We start from the raw sequence: 7,186 nt of genomic DNA, 5'->3' as shown, positions 1-7,186 counted from the left end.
ATCGAAAGCAGCATTCAGGGTTTGAACTGGAGATGCTAAAACTTGATGGAGAGCCATTTGTTTCCAGAACCAAATGAAGCTAAGTACGTGATCGATATGATTGCTTTCAATCGAACTTCAGTTGGTATGAGTTGAAGTGATTTGGTGCTTGCATGAACTGGTATATATAGTGCAAGTGCCTGCCTCTTCCTTGCAAGGAGAACGTTGGGTGGCGGCCAGAACTGTGCAATAGTCGCAATAGTCTGCGTATATAAACACTTGTTTATAATCCTCTTTACAAACAAGCACGTATTGGATAACGCTCAAGGTGCTTTTTCTGCATGAATGGCTATGAACGTGAAGAACCCAGATTTCTTAGGGTCAATGAAATCGGCTTCATCGAGGACAAGCGGGGGAAGCATATCTTAGATTGAAAATTTCCCAGTCAGATCTCAAGGGAAGAATTCATCGAATGGAACCAGAGATGATCGAGTCCCCACAAACTTCCAATGGCACAAGTTTTTTTTTTTTGGTCAATAATGGCACAAGTTGGGGAAGCATATAATTGTTTATTGTACGTGGGATTTGTTTTCGCCCAAGGATTTGCTTCAACATCTATACCAAATTCAGAGAAGGCAGATATATTAGGGCATAAGCTATGACTTAGCCATCGGAAAATATTAGGAGATGTGCAGGAATGTTTAATATCGACCGGCTCGCTCGATCGGATTGGCTTTCTACCTGTTCGAAGTAAAGGTTCTCGAGGACAGCCCTTCAACTATAACGTTGATAGCCTGATCAAACTATAAAGATTTAAAGATTAATTCCTTTTATACCAGCTGAGATCACAAGGCTCTTTCAAATACATAAATTGGAACGATGAAACATTTTGCATACTAGTTTGGGACTTTGGGTGATCAACACTTTAAGCTCTTCAACCAAATTGCCTACATAATTAAGTCTGCTAACATTCTTGTTCAGAGGGTTTTCTACGGTACTAGGATGTATATCATACACTCATTTTATCACTAATTGAACAAAAATGAAAAGTTAAGTGAGTAAAATTTATAGCATTGATAACAAAATTACTACATTTGTTTTACACATTTACATATAATTGAACCAAGTTAATATATACAACGACAACAAGTTGTTCATAAACTTGTAAATTACTCAAGTAATGACTATCTTTACCAAAACAACAACAAATTTGTTGTCATGTCGATAAATGTAGGTATCACAAACATGTAGGTATCTTAGAAAATTTCCCGCCTCAAGAGTCAAGAGAGACACCGCCTCACTGGAATCGGTTTCGATTTACTTCCTATAAGTGCATTACCTACCTAAAATTCACTAGCGCCAGACAGTGACGTTATTCCATCTGAATTCCATACTTTGGTATTTAAATTAAACTGGAGTTGTAATTTTTAGAAACTTGTACTGATTCATCGTTTATAAACTTTATGTAACTGCAAATGTGAAAGAAATAAGCTAGCCCATGTTATAAGGTACTGTAAATAATAACTTTTTATTGAAATTCCATATGAGCATGTACAGTATAGAATGAAAGGAGATATTCCTTTAAGTGATCGGTTTCATTAACATCCTCCACTTGCAGGGTTCGAGTAATGAACTCAGAAGCCCATTTTGCCTTTGTTGTGTGCGCCGTGTTCTTCAGCATCAGCCTGAGCGCATATGATCACCACTGACAAGTCATTGTTGTCTGCTATAGTTTCTTGCATAATATTAACAGCATTATTGTCAAGGGTCATGCCCGGGATAACCAAGCTTCATCGATCAGTACTTGGACTGCATATTCCCTTTTATTGAAGTTGTCATCACTCATCAGTGCGACCTGGGCTGGTCGGTTTCTAGTTTTTCAGTTTTTTGGTTTGTTTTGAGCCTACTTTCTCTTTTTCTAAGGGATTGTATGTATGACTTTAATTTATTTTTTTTGCTCGAGTTCGGCAAGAGATTGGATACCTCTTGCTTATTTCATTCGTGCATAAGGTATTAATCTTTTGGCTTAGTGCTTAATCAAAAAAGGTGGATGTGTTAGGGGTGTGCTTGATTGTATTCTTGTGTGAGGAGAGAGCACACGATTTGTGTATCCTGAGTGATAGCATTTTCTGACTGCCTTAACATACATGTTATCATTGTACTGCTTATTGAATTTCATATTAGACGACCTTTTCAACTCAAAAATAAAAAAGCTAATTAAAATACTCCTTTCACTGCTTTTGCTCGAGCAAAGGAACATGTTACCAACTGAAAATGCAGAAGAACTACTTGGTAGATTGGTGTAGACAGGATCCACACGATTCAAGTGGCAGCATCAAATAACCTAGTCCTTGGTATTTTGGTATAACCAAGTACTAGTTTGATAGTATATGAGTTTGGTACTTTGGTCCAATCAATGACATAATTTGGTTATAATTTAAGTGTAGAAACGATATGTGGATGCGTCAGTGACGATGTTCCTGAAACCACCAATGGTGGATGCTAACATAATGAACACAACACTCCACCGAATATGGAAGCCTGCACAAAACAGTCATATATGATTGTCAAGCAACTTTTTACTCGTGTATATTTCTATTGTTCCAAAGAAATTGAGGGGATGAATTATCTAATTTGCTTACCCAGTTGACGAACCAATTGGTGCTGAATCTCTTCGGTTTCTTGATAGCTAGCCACATTATAGTAGGAAGCTGTAAAATTTTCATGCTCGAGATGATTACTTTCTTGTTGAAGACTTGTAAGATAAGAGAAACAAAATAGAGGGCGAGTGAGAGAATGACTTACAAAGTATGAAGTTGGGGCGAAACCAAATCCGCCGAAGAAACCAAGAAGGTCTCCAAAGAAAGGGAAGGTGACTCCAACAAACAATGTGAATGCTGAAAGAGAGGGAAGTACTTGAGGTATTAATCAAATGATTGATCAAAATCAAAAATATATTATGATTGGGAATCTTACCAACATAAGCTGATCTAGCAACTAGTCTAAGTGCCACTCCAGGTGGGAAGTTCAGTTTTTTCATCATCATCCTCTCTAACAAGTCAAAAACGGGCATAGCAAAAACCTAGACACGCAACTTTTTAGTTACATTCATATCGGTAATGAACTAATGATCATCATTTGGTAAACAAATTTGGCGAGTGTAGTGGTACTCATTTACCTGATAGCTGCCAATAACATGGACAACAACCATTAAATTTGCAGATGCAATTAGCCAAGCAGGTCTCTTGAGGTCCACTAGGACATTATCAGCAACATCTTGCCCAAAAGCCCAGTAACCGATCAGGGCCACCGGGAAATAGCAAATTGCATTAATAATATAGGCTCCGACGGCACCTTTCCACATCGGTATTCTTGAAGGCCTCTCCGGAGTTGATGGCATTGTTGCCTGAATTTCAAGAGCCACAGCATGTCCGGCAAATGCAAACGAGATTTGACCAAGTGAATTGAACACCCGGAACATGTAATCGACTGATCTTGTTTTCTTGTATGCGTAGCTAACATTATCTACCGGGCCTTTACTTAAGCAACCTGCCCAAGCTATTGTGGAATAACTGCACAGTAATAAGAACTTCAACTGAGTAGTAGGATAACCTTGAGCCAAAAAATATTATCTTTGCAAATAATAACCTACTAATTTATCGACAAATTAATATATCGTTACATTAATATAGATTCAGTGGTCCAAAATATTACGAACGTCCTTACTTCCTATGATCCTATTACAGACAGATTTGTTGTGACCAATAAACGTTTCTCAGTAGGGAGTTGTACCAAAGTTTGGACTCTAATCGTAACTCCAAGAGTAAAGTTGAAGTGAGAAGTTAGACAAAGAGTTCTATACCTTAGTGACATGATAGCTGCTGCTAGCGAAACACCAGCGACAGAGTTGAAGTTGGGAAGCTGGGAAAGGAAGAAATGAATGGAACCAAACATCAAAATCCAGTAGGATTGCTTGATTGGTGTGCAACTAGAGCACGCCATCTCCATGAACTGCTTCAGACACTTTCCCCCAGTGACCATGTACACTATGTCACACCCAATTTGGACGATTAGCTGCTGTGGAAGCACGATCCATGGCCCGAGTTTAGGACCGAAGGCATGTCGACCGAGGTCTATGTACCGATCAAAGCGAACCCCTGGAACACATTCATGGAGTTGTATCATCTGCCACATGGTGTTCAAGGTCATGCACCAAGAAACTGCCAGTACCATTGTCCCCGGACCCCTGACATAGCGAAAACAAAGAAGATAGAAAAATGGTTTTATGACTTTGGTCTATAAGTACAAGAACCCTGCTTGGCTAAGTAGTTTGATCGAGTATGATCAGTATAGTACCATCCTAAGTAGGCCATGGCATATGGTAGGCTGAGGACACCGGCACCTATCATGGCGGTGACGGTGTGGAAGGTGGAGTACCACCATTTGGCGCGGCATGTGTTGTCTGCCTCCTCCTTCCATTTGTTGTCTGAAAGAGCTTCCTGCTGCTAGAATTTGGAACATGGAAAATCAGACAAACAGAGTGAAAATTGAAAAAACAAGTACCAAGTGTATGATTGGTGTGAGTTACGTAAAGGGTGGTGGTGCTCACCTTTGGAGGAGGAGAAGTTGAAACCATCTTTTTAGCAATGAAGACAGAGAAGCACTTTCAGTGTGGGAGTTCAGTGACCATCATCATCTATATAGGGCTTAGTGACCTAAAAAGTTAAGCCAAAGTGTTGAAAATGGAACATAGAAGGAAATGTGGGATGCACATTGCTTATCCCCACAAGTGCTTTTAAAGACTAATTAGATAAGTAGAAGAAAAAAACTGATGCAGGAAGCAGTAAATATTTTAAGGATTAAATTCAGTTTAACCCCTGAACTTTAGAGCTAAAATCAGTTTGGTCCCTGACTTTTTGTTTTAATCACGTTGGTCCTTATACTCTCAAACATCATCAATTAAGTCCAAAATTTTAATATGGCTCTAAAAATAATATCATTTGTTGACTTGAAACTGACATGGGGATCCACATTTGATCCAAGACTTATTGTTGCCTGGCTGGCTCATCTTTTTCACGCAGTACACTGGCTCATCCTTTTCACGCAGAGGTTTGTAGAAATATCGGTTCGAGAACCCAGCCTCTATCTTGAGCGAAACTTGAAATTTTCTAAATTCCCCGATCGGTAAGGCACCCACCAAGTCCAAGCCGGAATCGGCTGATAAACAGGAGCTTGGCACAAAATTTGGCCATGGAGGCCACCAGTCTTGAAACTTGCAGCAACCCAAATTTCCAATTCTACGCGCGTGGGGCGCGTTCCATTCTTATTCTAGACTTGAATTCTACTTGTTTGGTTGATTATGGTCATTGCTCATCGGGAAAGATGAGTTACAGAGAGAAGGCATTGGGGATAAAAAAGAAAGAAAAATAAATAAATAAATACAAAGTCTTCAAAATTTCATGTTACAAGTTTAGAGAACATGTATACCAATAAAACAATAAATGTATTGTAATACAAGTAAAATGTTATTAATATGAGTAAATTGTTTTTGAGACCATTATGATGTAATGAAGATGTTTATATTGTAAATCATGTCCTTTAAGAAGTTTTAGGTTATGTGACGACGTTTTTACATCGTTTATCGACAATTGAGGTGAAAGTAGTAATTAATGTCGATTTCATGGTAGTTCTTTGTATAAAAACCCTTTGATTGATAAGTCGACGAATTGTTGAAAAAGTAGTAATCAAGCTTGTATAATTGTAGTAATTTTTTCAATTACAAGTTCGAGAACTAATTTACCAATTTGAAAACAAATTGTCGTAATAATGGTAAAACTGATGTACATATAGTAAATAAGTTGTTTGTGTAATAAAGTCCTTATATAGTAAATAAGTTGTTTGTGTAATAAAGTCTTTTATCTAGTAATTAATACCTTACTTTAAGTAAATTTTGTTGTGATTGAGATAATTACTTATAATACAACGTGTTTTACGATAGATTACAACAACTAAGGTATAATTGGTAAATATAGTTGTATTCTTGATGTTACTTGGAACACGATCTTTTTTACGAAAATAACAATAATTTTATCTCTAGTGACAACGAATGTAAATATTAATAATCAGACCTACATTATCTGAAGTCGTTAATCTTGTAAAATAGTTCTTTTTTATGTAATTATGGTCATTTTTTAAGTAAATTACACTATTCGTGATATTTTTACTACAAATACCACATTTAACGTATTTAGTGGTAAACTAAGTAATTACAACATTTACGACCCTCATTACAAGTTTTTGGACAATTCACATATAACATAATTAAAAGGTTCTTAAAATTGTAATTTTTGTACACATGTCACAATATTAATGGATGATTTGTTTACCTGTACAACATGTAGTTCATTTTTATATATTATTTTAAAATAGTTGATGTCTGGTATGCATCAACTCATCCTAGCCTTACCCATCAAAAAGAACCGAGTGATATGACAAGGTTAATAACATATATTACGTACTGTTAATGAACAAACTGTCATTGATTTCTTAACTAATTAAGATATGTATGCTAATTGCTAAATACTGACCCAAAAAAATTAGCAGATGACTTACAGTTCATTTTAGTAAGTCAAACCTACTCTCGACTACTCCAAATCACTTCAAATTGAATCAGTATCGAAACTTAAACAAAGGAAGCAACTAAACACTCATAGCGACGGCGAAGAAGGTCTTGTCGCCGATCTCGGAGAGCACAGTCATGGCAAGTGACTTGGTCAAACCCTAGCTAATTGAAAGCACAGCTCGCACAATTAGCTCAAAAACAAATAAAAATTGAAGCAAAAACAGAACGCAGTATGAGAAATTAGAGAGAGAGAGAGATGGAAGAAACAATGGAAGAGATAGGGACTCGGGTTGAGCGATGGTGAGGCTCTGTTCTTCTTTTCTCTTTAGCAAATATTGTTGCGTCTCTCTCTCTCTCTTTTCACGTCTTTAGGGTTTTGTTTTTATTCCTCATGAAATTCTAAGGGAAAATGTCCTAATACCCAAATATTTGAAAACTAAAGCCCATTCCAATTAAAGTCTTATCCTTGTGTCCATTTTAATGATTCTTGAGAAAAAGCGTATTACCCTGTGAAAACTAAACCACACAAATCTTATCTCTTTCTCCTCCTCTTATTCCTGATCTGGTTTCCCCTCTCTCTCTCTC

General features: G+C 37.1%; 1 pseudogene across 1 annotated transcript; it reads right to left on the bottom strand.

Annotated features, from left to right (window-relative positions):
* Positions 1-2,329: 2,329 nt before the first annotated feature.
* On the bottom strand, positions 2,330-4,615 carry LOC101311371 (annotated as a pseudogene). The gene is made up of 8 exons (XR_184584.1): positions 4,589-4,615; positions 4,336-4,484; positions 3,842-4,225; positions 3,158-3,551; positions 2,956-3,061; positions 2,785-2,876; positions 2,622-2,690; positions 2,330-2,520 (listed from the first exon to the last, which is right to left on the bottom strand). The product of XR_184584.1 is annotated as a lysine histidine transporter-like 6-like (transcript).
* Positions 4,616-7,186: the final 2,571 nt, after the last annotated feature.

Source organism: Fragaria vesca, linkage group LG4, assembly GCF_000184155.1.
Source record: "Fragaria vesca subsp. vesca linkage group LG4, FraVesHawaii_1.0, whole genome shotgun sequence".
Taxonomy (NCBI): Eukaryota; Viridiplantae; Streptophyta; class Magnoliopsida; order Rosales; family Rosaceae; genus Fragaria; species Fragaria vesca.
The sequence above is the reverse complement of the archived record's forward strand: the minus strand, read 5'-3'. Positions and strand labels throughout refer to the sequence as shown.